This window comes from Cyrtonyx montezumae, unplaced genomic scaffold, assembly GCF_038088225.1.
Source record: "Cyrtonyx montezumae isolate F1298 unplaced genomic scaffold, pur_monq_1.0 scaffold_3, whole genome shotgun sequence".
Lineage (NCBI taxonomy): Eukaryota > Metazoa > Chordata > Aves > Galliformes > Odontophoridae > Cyrtonyx > Cyrtonyx montezumae.
In genome coordinates, this window is record NW_027072034.1 from 113,073,837 (window position 1) to 113,089,540 (window position 15,704).

The window sequence follows — 15,704 nt, forward strand, 5'->3', positions numbered from 1 at the left end:
TGTAACCAGGGGGCAATAAACCACATCTGATAAGATGAAAGGCTTTCGGCTTTTTCCAGATTCCAAATACTGGAAAAGAGGTGGGAGTGGGTGGGTAAGTGGAAAAAGAACAATGAAAGGTAAAAAAAATGATGCCGACAGTTATAACAAAGACTACTTAATTAACTGATTTTATTAATCAAGCTTCTCCCCAGGCAACTGTTTAGACAAGAGAGTGTTTTTTGCTCTGATGAAATGGATGGAGTAGAGAAATGCTGTTGTTTTTTCTCATTGCATGCCTCTGCCCAGTGGTTCAGTGGGGATATCTGAGTCAAGGAGGATCTCACCCTTCTCACTGTCTGATGGGGAGGCAGCTGCTGCATGGATGAAAGAGGTCTCATGGCACTACACCTTGTCTATAAATTCTATGTGCATAGAGAGGTGCTGCTCTGGCCAAAAGCAGCAGCATCATCTTTTCCTGCTTTTGGGTCCTGTCAGTGCCTGTAGTTCAGGCTGGGTATATAATGAATTATTTCTTCCTGTTTTCTGCTCAGTCAGAATGAGAGAGAGGGTAATTTCTGTGCTGAGTGGAGATGAGCATACTATTGAGGGAGAGGAAAAAGATGCTGTGAATGTACACCTTGGATGAAAACAGCCTATTTAACAAAAGGGCTTGCCTTTTTGCTCATGATTCTCGATTTGAATATCAGCTGGAGATTGAATACCACGAAAGGCACAAGGAGGAACTCAGTTCATCCTCCTTCACATGCCTTATTTTTCCTACCCAGGACACTAAAACATGGAACAGTCTTCTTGTAGTTACTTAAAACCTTACTCGCTTCTCAGATATTATATATCAAATGAAATGTCCTTGACCCAGCCTATGGTTGTATTAGTTTAGCATATATGACTGGGTCTGGACTCTCTGCTATTTACTGCACTATTACCTGTAGGATTTCAGGCACGCAGCAACCATCTCCAGGGACTGGGAGCCTCTGTTTTTTCAAGCTCTTTCTTCTGTCTGCCTTTATAAACACTCTAAGTTGGTGCAGAAGTGAAGCACAACCCATAGATTTGTCTGCTTCCTCTGACAAATGAAGCCCAAGGAAGGACATGCTTTCCTTAACTGTGAAAAGTTACATCTTTGGTTATTACTTTTTGTTATTTGTTGTCTTTTTGTTCAAGGGGCTCATTTCTTGCTGCAGGAGGAGGAGGATTTTAGAAGAAAATCTGATGGGTTCTAACACTCCTTATGAGAGGGCTTGTATCTCTGTAGGTCCCTGGCCTCAGAACAAAAATCTACTTGCTATTCCTCCTCTGTGCTCCAGCACCATTTCTGCTCAGCTAAACACACACCATTTTGAAAAGAAGAGACATAGCCTTCCAGCAGCAATGTCTCTATGAGTGTTCATGCCAGCTCCTAAAGAAATACAAGTGTCTCTGTGTTAAAAAATATTCCAAAGAAAAAAGAGCAGAGACAGGCACACTCCAAGTTTTCATACCTTTGTTCGGTGATCACACTGACAACATGTAACAAGTGAAACTGGGATATCTCAGTATTCACAAAATATGCACTACCTGTCTCTGCTGCCAGCTCCCTCTGGATAGGCACCTGCTGAGACTACGCTGTAGTCCCACGTCTCAAATTCTGCATGTTCGTGTAACTATTCTGTCTTAGCCTGTGACTCTAAACCTCCCTGCCTCTCATAGGGGCAAGATGATTTTCTGCCTATGTTTGGGTTTAAATGAGATGTGCACACACAAATTTATAACTTGAAAACTTCCTCGTGAAGGCTTTATTTTTGTTCAGTCTTATTGTATTGTTCTTTTTATTAAACCTGAAGGCAGTGCCAACTGAGAAATATATTTTTGTTCTTCTATATAGAAAAGCACAACAAGCTCTAAAGTAGGTAATAGAGTGAATAAATGACAGCTCTTGAAAGGGGATTAGAAAGCATCAGTGTAATGATGCATAAATCTCATGTTTTGCATACAAAAGTTTCTTCAGAAAAAATAAGTAGATTTGATGTCAAAATGTTTAAGTAATACTGAAAGACCTTAGCAATTTCATATTTTAAATAACAAAATGGAAAAAAATGATATGTACTATTTCACTTACAAAGAATATTTTTTTTCTTTGTAATGACTGCTATTTTGGATTTTCTTTTCTTTGTATTATATTAGAACAAATAAAAGGGGAAAATGTAGAAGCTTGAAATGCAAATGAACATTTTACAAATTAAAACATTTCTGCCGACCCCTTTTTCAAATGACTGAGTTGCTGAAATGTAACAAATTATTTATGTTCAAAACAAGGAATAATTTATTTTTAAATTACTGAAGAATGAAGAAGTTATTTTTCTGCCAAATTCTAATATGATAGCTTTTGTAGGGAAGTTTGGGGATATTTTTATGTTTCTGCTTGACCTGGAAATGTAGATGACTCCCATTTCTTACAGTTATTGTGCTACCTGCCTAATATAGTCTATAAACTCGTACAGGCAGGAAACACATCTTTCTCTGGAGCTGCTGGGCTCTGAAGGCAACACCTCACACCAGCAGACAGCTCTTTACATGAAAATCATGCCACACTGGTTTTCTCAACTCTTCTTGTTGATGTCAAGCAAATCTAGAAATCCACAGAGTGAGTGAAATCTTTAAAATACATTGTGCTTTCAGAAAGTGAAGAAACCTAATGTGCTGACTCAAAATCATTTTCAGAACAAACCTTGGGAGCATTTTGTGCTATATTGCCTATCTCAAAAAGGAAAAAAATTGCATTTATGATGTTGACTAGAAATTGTGACCTTTCATACAATCATTGAATCATAGAATGGCTTTGGTTAGAGAGAATCTTAAAGATTATTGAGTCCCAAGCTGCTGCCATAGGCAGGGCTGCCACCCAGCAGCTCAGACTGCCCAGAGCCCCATCCAACCTGCCTTGAAACTCCAGGGATGGTGGCACCCACAGCTCTCTGGGCAACCTGTGCCAGTCCCTCATCTCTCTTTCAGAAATTAATTTCTGTCTAACATCTATCCTAAATCTCCCCTCTTTTAGTTTAAAGTCATTCCTCCTTGTCTCATGACTATCTGATCATGTAAAAAGTTGCTCCCCTTCCTGCTTATAAGTTCCCTTCACATTCCTGCCCAGTGGTATTTTCTCTGCATAAGAATAATAACGGGGCAATATTCCACCTGGTGCACATGTGATACAGAACCAGAGTGGTCTGGTGCTTATGTTCAACACTGAGGCCACAGCTCACAAGACCTCTGAGGTCTTGTGCTCAGACAGCTACACAGAGCAAGTATAGGCCAGTAATAAGAGGCCCTGGTACTAAGGTGTACCAGAAGTTTCTAGCTAAGGCACAGCTGCAGATTTCCCCTGTCACCTCTGGAGCTTCATGTCCTTGTAGGCTGTCTTCCATGCTTTATGCCTTACTGGACTCTAACAGTCTTGCCAGAGACAGCTGCTCAGATCTTCTCAAAGTTCAACAGCTGGCAACAATCTAGCAGAAAGCCCACACAGATTGCCTTCTGCAGTCCTTTTAACCTCAGATTTATTAGCTTTGTTGTCTCTGCAGGTTTCTCAACAAGCCCATAAATTAGAAATATTAATAGAAGGGACACTGTAGGTTTAAACTGATAACATTTATTATGTTTTTTGTTGGTGGGTTGTGGGGTTTTTTTTGGCACAATTATTATCAATTGACATTTAAAATGGCATCATAATACATCAAGGGGAAATGGACTCAGAAAGCTGTTTCTCCCAGGTCAAAAATAATAACAGCAGCAACAGAAGGACTGCAAGGCAGAGTGCACACAAACAGTCTGAGTCCAGGTCACTGATTACATATTTTGGAGGTGTTTGTTAACTAGTTTCATTCTCTGTTTAACCCATTCTTCTACTTTGTAGTGCTGCCTCTCCCCTGCCAGTTCTCTCAGACCTTTTATAGAGGGCTTTTTTCTGCCAAAAAATATTTACCTAATCCATGACTGGGAGCCTGGCTCTTTGCTTTGAACGAGCAGGAGCTGTTATATGTGGGAAGGGCTGAAGAGATCAAAGGTTGGCCTTTTTGTAGTAATTCAGGCCTCTGAGCAGCAATTGCCACGGAGAACTGTCCGGCATGACCATAAAACTGGCTTTGATCTGTTGTTTGGATAGTGGAAAGTTAAAAATAAAGAGAGAATTTGCTTAATTTAGCCCAACCTTGCAAAGATTGGAAGAACAGTTCTCTCCCTACCTACTTAAGGAGGCTACAGAGACTGCTTGTTGAGAAACAAAAGCAATTCTTCAGAAAAAAAAAAAAGATGAAAATGTTGCAGGAATCAATACAGAGTAAAACAGAAAGTTCATGACCTCTAACTCATTATTTCAAATCAGCTGTCGTTGCACAGTAAATAAATGTCATTAGTGATACATGAAAATGAACTTCCTGTGTCCTAGAACAGTTCTTCATCATCCAAATGTGGAGAAGGCACTGAGTCTTTCCATGAATCACTAGCACTGTACTGGACTGCTGTTCTTTTGAAGCTGTATCTACAATTAAAGAAGGAGGCTTTCACACATTTTCTAGTATATAGATGCCCAGCAGAACTTAATCTTCTGAACAGTACCATGGTGAATTATCTTGTTTTCCAACAGGAAGGAGACTGGCACTTCCGAATGGGCAAAATGCCTGAAGATGATGTTCCTAATTCCCTCTGGAGACGCTTATTTCCATTGGCATAGAATCATAGAACCATAGAATCATTAAGGTTGAAAAAGACCTCTGAGATCACCCAGTCCAACTGTCAGCCCATCCTCACCATGCCCACTAACTGCATCCCTCAGTTCTACATCCACACGGTTCTTGAATACTTCCAGAGATGGTGTTTTTACTACCTCTCTGGGAAGCCTGTGCCAGTGCAGCACCACTGTTTCAGAGAATAAATTCTTCCTAGTATCCAACCTGAACCTCCCCTGGAGCAAATTAAGACCATTACCTTTCATCATGTCAAGAGGGAAAACCTTGACAAGTTTAGATAAATTATAAGAAAGTTAGGTGCCTCGAGTACAGATCCATCCTCCCCATACCTTCAAATTCACCATACAATATATTGATTACATCTTCTTCAAAGAGTGAGTCAAACTTTTTTCGTCCCATATTAATCACATATGCGCTGGATTATTTTGTTTTGGCAGATGCTTTTCTCAATGTGCTAAAAATCATGCACAAACAAAGTTAGCTTAGCAGTAGATAAGTATCAGTGAATTAAACTGTCTATCGGTGCCAGTAATATATGGGAAACATTTATGCTATTCTGTTGGGATGGAGCTGCCATCTATTGTCATTATCCCTGAGAAGACTTACCCAGAGTCATTCATATCCTGCACACAGGTATATGCAAAGTAGCTTTCCTGTCCTGGGAGTATTTTAGATTTCAAGTGATGCTTCTAAACCAAATTAGGATGAAAAGTTAAAAGGACTCCAAACAACCATCAGAAAGCAAATTTTATCTCTTTAGTATTGGTGCAATAAAATCGGTTCATTTTTATCACAATGAAATGCTTTGTCTTGCTATTTAGCTTTCAGTTATAATCTCATTATGATTAACATATTTTTTAATAAAGATTTCATCTCAAACATGGTAAACTCAAGAACAACGTTTCAACATTATGAAAGGCCTTCGAAATATTTTAAAATAATGAATAGTGAATTCAGCCTGATGGTGCAGTGCTCTGTGTGTGCACTGTAAATGCATGTGTTTGCTGCTGACCCAGTTTCTTGGTCACTTAGATGCAACTGAAAAATCAACTGTTTGCTAAATGAATTCAGGAAAAATTACATTATGTATGCCTTACATAAAGTTGCTGTCTGTCCTGATTAACAGGTGGCATAGTTAAGCACCCAGTCACGTTACAGTATTTTTAAAGCCCTTTCCTCTATCTCTTTAGCTATTTCCATAATCCAGCAGTCCAGTCTGGGAGGCATCCTTGAATGGAATAATAGCATATATACTGATAATTTATGTAGGAGTAAAGGAATTCTGTATTGCATGCATAATAGGTCTTAAATCTATCTGAGGTGGTCACAGATAAACAAACTTGACAATCTTACCTTTCTTCAAAACTGCACTGATTTCTACAGGAAAAAAGAAAGCATTTTGTGTCATGAAGTTTCCGGACAGCTCTGACATCCTGTAAGGACTTTAATTAGTCAACACCTTTTACACAACAGGTTTTGCAAATGGTTTTGTGAAATGTGCTTTTGTTATCAGTAATTAATTCATTGTGAAGAGACATAGCTGATATTATATGGTCACTGCTTGAACTGTTTCTTCTTCTCAAAGCCAAGGAGGAGAGGGCAGTTATGCCCTGTGGGACAGCATATCTGGGCTGCTACAAACCAGGTGGGGAAATGAAAGATTGCCTTACATTCCTGTCCTCCATTCTAAGTCAAGTCATCCCTGTGGTAAGCAGATGTTACTAGGTGAGAAGTGATACTTTTATCTATCTGATTTCTATGCAAAGATTCTCCTGCACTTACATGACATAGTTAATCCCGTGATTTACAAGCTGAGAACAACCTTGAAATTTTGCATATAATGGCTTCTGAAGCTTTGCAAGTTTTTCTCAACTTACACAGAAAACAAACCAACCAACCAAACAAAACAACAACAAACAACAAAGAATCAAACCAGAAAAACACAGAAAAAAAACCAGATTCATTCTAGAAAGCTGAGAGTCATCCTGGCTTTAAATGTCACACTTCCCAGGGTCTAGATATGTAATTTTGAAGGTATTAATAATGGGAAAAGTGACAATTCATGATTATTTGTGTAGAATACCTCGAGCCCTACTTTTTCGAAGTATAGGAAATAAAGTGATTGTTATCCATTCTCTTCCGGGCCAAACAACCTCTTGCCTGATGATACTGTAAGTTTAATTTCAGGGTGGGCAGGGAGTTGGGATGGTTTGTATTGCCAAATTTCTCTGTAGGTCCTGAGCAGAAATCGTAAGAGGACATGAAGATTTGTTCTCAGAGTCATACAAATGGGGTCCCAAAAGAAGAATAAACTGTGTTGACAGAGGAATGAAAGTAGGAGACAAAAAATACTTGGAGAAGATGTTGGGCAGGAGCAAGATAGATTGGTGGAGTGTACTGGGAGGGATAATCCTTGCAGCCAGTCTTGTCATCACATCATCTTCATCATTTGTAAAATTCACGTCAAACTCCATGAAGAAGGAGCAAAAGAGATCGTACTGTAATGATTCATTAGTTCTGCTACAAAACCTGAAGAAAATGTCACTTCTAAATTTAGACAATACATCAAAATTTCAGCCCTCTGCCAGGGATAGTTGTGTCAGACTGACCAGATGGCAGGATGGCAGAGCAAACAGACCATCCACTGAGCCCTGCAAAACCTTGAGAGAGCACAAGAAAGCTGAACACAGACCTGAGAAGGAAAAACATCACCTGCAGATACTCCAACAGAGATGTCCATTCACTTGCTGAGGAGATATGGCCCATACTTACCTGGCAGTGTTCTCCACTCTTTGAGCCAGTCCTCTCCCAGGCGCGTCCCCTTCATTCAGGTAGCATTGCAACTTTCCCCCTCCTTTCCCTGGGGATCCTGAGAAAATGATGAAGTGCACAATATTCCTAGGCTTTCAACATTTTCCTTTGTTTAATGGGCTCCAGTGGGAGCTCCTATTAATCCACTCTGGAAAGAAGAGAGTTTTTGTTGTTGTTGTTGCTATTGTTTGCCCCCTTCTGCCTGAGGCAGGTCATGAATTATGTGCCTGATATTCCTCCTCAGCTCCTGGACTTCCCTCTGCTGTCCCATGGGGGCCCATTAAGAGCTTCCTTGCTGTATCCCTCCAGAGAAAGGCCAAGTGCTGAAGTGGCAGATGTAGGGGAAGAGAGAAGCTCCTGTGCCTCAGAGAATTACAGGATCTTTGGAAGGGAACCGCAAGCTATAGTTAAGATTTGGATAAAACCAGGACATCTCCATAGCTACAATAGCTCATGTGGATCTGATGGATGACTGAGTTGCATACCAAAATAAATTGTCCCAATACAGGGCAAAAAATGTAGTTCAGGTGTTTTCCCTCTCAAATTGCCCTCTGAATCATGATATTTCCACTCATGTTTTTGCACAAGTACTCAAACTTCAGAGAAATGGACACCATTGACCTGGAGCTGATTACAGGTCCTTTCTGGCCCCAAAACTACACGCATCTAACCTGAAATATAGCTCCAGATCCCAAAGCTGCCTAAATCTTTGGAGCAGAAAAACTCTAGACCAGTATTCCTGGGTAACACCTAACATAACTATTTTCATGTATTTCTAATTTTCCACTAGAAGACAACCCATTTCTTTTCATAACCACAGAATTTTTAAACATACTTCTGTATCTTCTGATTTCTTTGCCATATACTATGAGAACTGTTTGGGGTATATAGATGGTGTATGTGTGTTTGTCTTTCATTTTTTTTTTCCTTTTTTATTTTTTCCCCTCTTCTTTCTTTCAGTCTGCAGTCAGAAAGCAACTATTATGTAATTGTGTGCCAGCCTGGCCTCTCTTCAAGTGCACTGTCTGCTCTTTATCCATAAAATCACATACCGGAAAGTCCCTCTCAAGAACATTATTAACTGAGGATGCAGAGTCAAGTACTGGAAAGTTAAGGTAATGCCAGAGTTAAGATTGCTTCTGCTCATACATTAAGTGACAGATGCATTAGGACATAATAAAAGCTTTTGGAGACGGTCAGACTCTTGCAGAAGGCTAGAGGATCTGTCTCACAGCTAGCACTGACCAATTAAGAGTTACTTAGCTGCATGAACTGTCCCTGTGGTACCGAAACCCCCTTCTCTCTGTGAATTTGCCACATTGTTTGTGTCCTCTGCAACATCTAGGATGTACTAAAACCACAATTCTGTGGCACACACCGCAGCAGCAGACAGGGGAAGAAGGAAAGGAGGAAGAGGCAGGTAGGTTTTATTTCCCTGCTTCCAGCAATCTCTGAGAGAGATGAAAAGGTGTTCTTTCAGCCCAGAAGGTGGCAGAGGGGTTTTGATCCCAACACTCCCATTAGAGAACTTCTAGGTAGATCACAGCTGCCTGTGTTTTGATTTGTTCATCACTTATTCAGTCCTTTTTGGTGATGGGATGTCAGTCAGTGCAGGCAAGGCATTGAAAAAGGCCTGTAAATGCAATGTGATTTTCTGGCCCACCCTTAAGAGAAAAGGTAGAATTTTCCATCCCATTCAATAGAGTGCAAAGCAGCTGAACTATGCATGGACAGAGTAAGGCAATGAGAAGCCCACTTGACTGTCCAAAGGGAAATCTGGCTGAGGATGGGTAACAACAATTATGAAAACAGCATGAAAGAAAAAGAGAGGAAGGAAGGAAGGAAGGAGGGAAGGAATTCGGAAGGAAGGAATTCGGAAGGAAGGAAGGAATTTGGAAGGAATTCGGAAGGAAGGAAGGAATTCGGAAGGAATTCGGAATTTGGAATTCGGAATTCGGAATTCGGAAGGAAGGAAGGAAGGAAGGAAGGAATTCGGAAGGAAGGAAGGAATTCGGAAGGAAGGAATTCAGAAGGAAGGAAGGAATTCGGAAGGAAGGAATTCAGAAGGAATTCGGAAGGAATTCGGAAGGAAGGAAGGAATTCAGAAGGAATTCGGAAGGAATTCGGAAGGAAGGAATTCGGAAGGAATTCGGAAGGAATTCGGAAGGAATTCGGAAGGAATTTGGAAGGAAGGAAGGAATTCGGAAGGAAGGAATTCGGAAGGAAGGAATTCGGAAGGAAGGAATTCGGAAGGAAGGAAGGAAGGAAGGAATTCGGAAGGAAGGAATTCGGAAGGAATTCGGAAGGAATTCGGAAGGAAGGAAGGAAGGAAGGAAGGAAGGAAGGAAGGAAGGAAGGAAGGAAGGAAGGAAGGAAGGAAGGAAGGAAGGAAGGAAGGAAGGAAGGAAGGAAGGAAGGAAGGAAGGAAGGAAGGAAGGAAGGAATTCGGAAGGAATTCGGAAGGAAGGAAGGAAGGAAGGAAGGAAGGAAGGAAGGAAGGAAGGAAGGAAGGAAGGAAGGAAGGAAGGAAGGAAGGAAGGAAGGAAGGAAGGAAGGAAGGAAGGAAGGAAGGAAGGAAGGAAGGAAGGAAGGAAGGAAGGAAGGAAGGAAGGAAGGAAGGAAGGAAGGAAGGAAGGAAGGAAGGAAGGAAGGAAGGAAGGAAGGAAGGAAGGAAGGAAGGAAGGAAGGAAGGAAGGAAGGAAGGAAGGAAGGAAGGAGGGAGGGAGGGAGGGAGGGAGGGAGGAAGGAAGGAAGGAAGGAGGGAGGGAGGGAGGGAGGGAGGGAGGGAGGGAGGAGGAGGGAGGGAGGGAGGGAGGGAGGGAGGGAGGGAGGAAGGGAGGGAGGGAGGAAGAAACCTTTTTCCATCTTGTGCATTTATTTAGGAAAAATAAGAGTTCTTGTAATTTCCCTTTAGCTGTAAGTACACCCCTTTCCTCTGCTGGATGCTGACAGCAGACTCAAGCAGATGTTGCTCTATCCATGACACACAGGTTGCCATTTCCAGCTTTCCCTCATGGCCAGGAGGGCTAAAAGCATTTCTCAGTAATGAAAGGAAAGATGTTGTCATCAAAGCAGAGCTGAAGCCCCAGGCACATGCCTATGCATTAATCTATCCTGGGCATCACATAGATTTGTTCCTCTTGCTGCTGCACATGTAGGTACATCCTAGGATGTGCTTTATCCACAGGAACTTGCCTGCAGACACCAAATACTGATTGTCATCCCTATGTTGTTGACACGACTGGATGAATATACAAGACAATCACTGTCAGATTTTCTTTTCTTTTTTTTTTACAAATACCTTTCTAAATTTGGTTTACATGCTTGTACACCAATGGTGGAGGTGAGGATGAGATTCAATTAATAATTACCTATCAATTCCTATTTTTATTAATAAATTTCTTTTACTTCGTTGAGGAACCATGATGAATATGGAGAGTAAACACATATTATTTTATATCTCCATATCTGTTACTTTATATCTTCATATCTGTCACTTTTCAGTCAGTGCTGGCCAATATTATAAGCTCTCACCTAACAATGGTGACACAGCAAATGCATCTAGCTTTTAATAGAGATATCACATAAAAGCAACAGTACACCACAGGCACAACAAGTTAAATGGCAAAATATTCACCTAGCTCCTCCTTAATACATCAAGGCTGTGCAACAGTAAAAAGACTGCACGGACACACAAAAACATAGGGTTATACATTGCCAAGAATCATTTTCTCTTGTTAGTACAAAGTAATAGTGATACAGATGGCATAACACAATTCACTAAAAATGATAAGACAGCTGGCACTGAATGCGGTTGAAACTGGGAAGAGAGCATACACAATGGGTGTAACAGGGTAGAGACCATGTCAGTGCAGGCAAGCCTAACCAACAGAGCCAGTGTGCTACATGGGACTGTGCAGTGGCACGCAGATGACCCATCTGGGTGTGCAAATAGCATAGCTGTTCATGTGGAGTATCCACAGGTGACTTTGCACAGTTAATAGCCATGAATAATGGGTAGACAGAGAATGAAGGAGAGCTGCAGTATAATCTCTTAATTTCCTGCTTCACTCTCAGAAAAGACGCTCTCAGACTTCCACAAAAATCCTTCCATTAAGAAATTTTCACCATGTGTCACTGAGCTATTCACATCCAGAACACTTCAGTTCAAAGAAATGCAAGGATCTTCAGTTTGTGGACCTATGAGATTTACTTATTTTTAATAATAAAGATGAATAAAAGATGAATACAGCTTGTGCACCTCTTCTACTTGCATCTAGAGGGGGGAGAAATACAGGCAAATAATGTTTTAAACATAATGTCCAAGCTGGTTGCTTAACCTGACTTGTGCCTTCATGGTTCTCAGTTGCTTTTTAGTGCTAATGCCCAGCATCTCCTCCCTGTTTGGTCTCCATATTGAATTGTTGACAGATCTTTCCTGTGACCTTTTAAAAGATTAAATACATATTAAGTGTTTATGAAAGTGAGAAAGAGAGAGACAGTGAGAGAGTCTATATGAGCTTGTGTCTGTGATGAGGAAGCTGTGATGAATTCAGCTTAGGGGTATATTTACTAAGTGAGAGAGAGAAAAAATGATAAGAAAGGACGGAGAATGACAACAAGCATGTACTTGATCACCTTTTTCATAACAAAACACAGCCTGTAAATTACCTGTCTATTTTTAATGTCCATGCAGCCAAGACTCCTGCCTGAGATGCTGGCTTACTTACTTGTCCAGTACTTAGAGATCAAGTACTGGACTTCAAGTGCACTGGAGACCTTTACATGTGGAAGAAATTGGGCTAATGCACTTTCTGGCATTGCTTGTGTAGGCTTATTTTATGGCTAAGAAAATCACTGGTGTTTGGCTCACAGTAGCATAGTGGGAACATTTGAGAGTACACATTCAAAAGGAGTGGAACTACTTGCAATTTGTGCAGTGTATCTGATTCTTGTGTTGACTGGCATGAAATATTAATTAGGTACATTTTTGCTTTTTGGCTTACAATAGCAGCTTTTACAAACCTTTCAGATTGAAGATGATTTATTGCCTCATTTAGCACCTGAAGTTTCACTCACACTAAACTGTGCCTGCACTTAGTCAGAGGAAGGAGGAATGGTTCAGTATCTGCCTAGACCCTCCTTCACATCATGGCTGCATTCAACCTTGGAATAGGTCTTCTCCACACAAAGTCCAAAAATGTAACCTTCAGACTAATAACCTGCAACTGCAAATAGAGGTTGGAAGCTGTGGGTTAGGAAACGTGCTCCAAATGCATGTGATGCAATTTTCTATTTATGTGGGTACTGTAGACATTATTCACTGGACTTGCAATTTGTGTTTAAGTCTCCTAAATGTAGCATACATCTGTACTCCTCAAAGCACCAGACTGAGATTACAGAGCACCTCTCCTTTAGCACTTATAAGCTACCTTGTGCTAGGTGTTGTACAAGTATAGAACAAGGAGACACTTCTGAGAGTAAGATGAGAGAAAATCTCTCTTTATTAAAATAAAAATATTAGGGATTCTTTTTATTTTTTTGTCATCATGCCTTCTCTGTTGACTGCACTGAGATGAACTAAAGCATGGCTGTAGTTTGACCATTTGTACCTGAACTTCCCTCTAGCTTCATCAGGGCATGTGATCACCATTTAGTACAGAGATGTGCAAGCTGGCTTCAGACATTCATTCCTGTGGGATTCTGCTGCCCTTTGCTGTTCTGAGATTCTGTTTTTAAGACCCATGAAAATACCTGGGTTAGCACGGTATCCTAAACAGGCTACTTAGTCCTGTACCAAGGACAATACTTATTGAGCAAGTTATTTTTACAGCACTGGCTCTTGTATGAATACACAATACTGTCCAGAGTGTGGGAGCTGAACCCACAGTTTTCCACGCCCTCTCTCAGAGCAAGTAAAGAATAAATGAGAAAGCTACTTCTTCCTGGCATTTCTCAGTCTGCACTGTACACCACTAGCTACCCTGCAAGCAGTTAGCAATGTACTAACAAAAGCACTGAGTTACAGCAAAGAAGTTCGCAGATGAATGGAACTATTGGGACAGGGTCCTGGAACTGGTTCATTAGATATTCCATTTCAAGAGCTTGAGTTTCATTTTCTTCTCCTATCTTCCTTTGTGAAGTGCGTACAGGTTTGTTTGGTTTTGGTTTGGTTTTTTTTTTTTTTTTTTTTGTTTACTTCCCATAAATATGTTCATCTCTTTTGCTGTTGCTGTTACTGTTGCTGGACCCCATATTGCTGTGATGGTACCACAGTTTGGTTAGGGAATAGAGCAGTGAGTGCAGCACAAGTTCCTGGCACTTCTAGCAGGAGTTGGAGTTGGAATGGCAAACTGTATCACTGACAAACACCCCTCCAACAGCTTCAAACTTTAAGCTCTTGAAGTGCTTCCTGCCGTGCCATTGCAATCTGAGATCTTTACATTGCAGCCATTTCTCAGCCCCCTGCCCTGGCAACATCTCTCCCTCCCTCTCTTCCTTTTCAGAGCGTGGTCTGCTTCTTGATCCCTCCACAAATAAGCAACGCGGAGGCAGTGACCATCCCATCGGCAGCCGCTAGAGGGAGCCGTGCGTACGGTTGGGCGGTGGATTCGCCAATGGGCTGAGCCGCGCCGTGCCGCGCCGGCACAGGGTACCGAGGCCTGGGGTGCGAGAGGTGTTCCGGCGGCGACATGACCGAGAGGAGCTTTTCGGGAGATGCAAACAATTGCTGCCTCTACATGCATCCCTTGCTCTCCCTGGGATGTAGATCCTCCGTAGGATCTGGAAGCATGGCTTTTGGGATGGACAAAGGGGATTTTAAGACAGGAAGGAAGTGTGAATGAGCATGGGTCTCTATAAGCAGTATGAGAAATCTATATGACCTTGATAGCCCAGAGATATGGGGAAGTAAGAGCACTGTCAGGATATCCCAGTGCTTTAACACACTAGGAGTTAGAGGCAATTTCACAGCAAATAGGGGTTCTTGGTGTGACTACCCAGGCATTGCTCAGCCTTAGTACTCTGAACAGTGAGTTGGCATAGCCAGCTGCTGACATAACATTATTTACAGCAGTCAAAACTAAAACTGTTTGTGAAGGCTTGCAGAAGGAGCTTGAAATACTGAGTGATTGGGTAATAAAATGGCAGATGAAATTCACTGTCAATAAATGCAGACTAATGCATATGGAGGAGAACAACCTTAACTATATGTGCACAGTGTTGGACTCTAAATGAGCTATTACCATTCAGGAGACAGATTTTAGAATCATTACATATAATTCTTTCTAAACATCAGCTCGAAGATAGAAATGGTCAAAAAGACAGATGGAATATCAGAAATTATTAGGAAATAAATAGAGAAAGTGGTAAAAAAAAAAAAGAATCCTTTTTGTTGCCATGCTGTGTTAACATCTTGAATATTGCGTGCTGTTCAGGTCTGCTGTAAAAAATTAGATAGATAGATAGATAGATAAACCCTTGTGGTGGATGCAGATAATATAGAACTAGAAACTTCATATAGAGAGTGACAAGGCTGACAGCAGGGAGGGAACAATTTATTAGACAGCAGGTGCAGTAGAAGCACTGTAAGTATTCAAGAGACAACAGAATTTCATCAACAGAATTCATTGCCACTGGGAGTTCTATAAGACCCAAATGTAATGACCTTAAAACAATAACAACAATTAAAAAAAAGCTGAAGATATCAGGCTAAGCAATGGCTAAATATTTGGAGCGATGAAGATACAGTCCAAAAATATAGTATAATTATAAAATAAAAAATAGTATAATTTCTAGATGCTGGAAATGTATGTGGGCGTCAGGGAAGACACTGTTAAAACTCTACTTCTAGCACTCTGTTATTTATCTGTTGGACTGCAAAGACCTTTGCTTTGAACCTGCAAGGACATATTATATCATTATGCTAAATTATGGAAATGTTTTGGTCCTAAAGAAAAATCAATGGCAGAATTCATTGATTTAAGGAATAGGGAAATCAGTTCTCCTGCTAGCTGGGTCATGTCTCATTGTGTGAGGTGTTACATTGACTGAAATAAGGCTGCTTGGCACAGCGTGAGCAGCTTATAGCAGGGAGCTCTGAGCTACCCAGAAAGTAATAGGGACTAAGAGCAGGATTTGTTTCAGCTACACTTAGCTTTTGTTAAGAAC

At 41.0% G+C, this 15,704-nt stretch overlaps 1 protein-coding gene across 1 annotated transcript in view; it reads right to left on the bottom strand.

Annotated features, from left to right (window-relative positions):
- HMOX1 (heme oxygenase 1) overlaps window positions 1-15,704 on the bottom strand; it is a 456,522-nt gene that overhangs the window by 166,153 nt on the left and 274,665 nt on the right. The gene's annotated exons all lie outside the window — the stretch shown is intronic.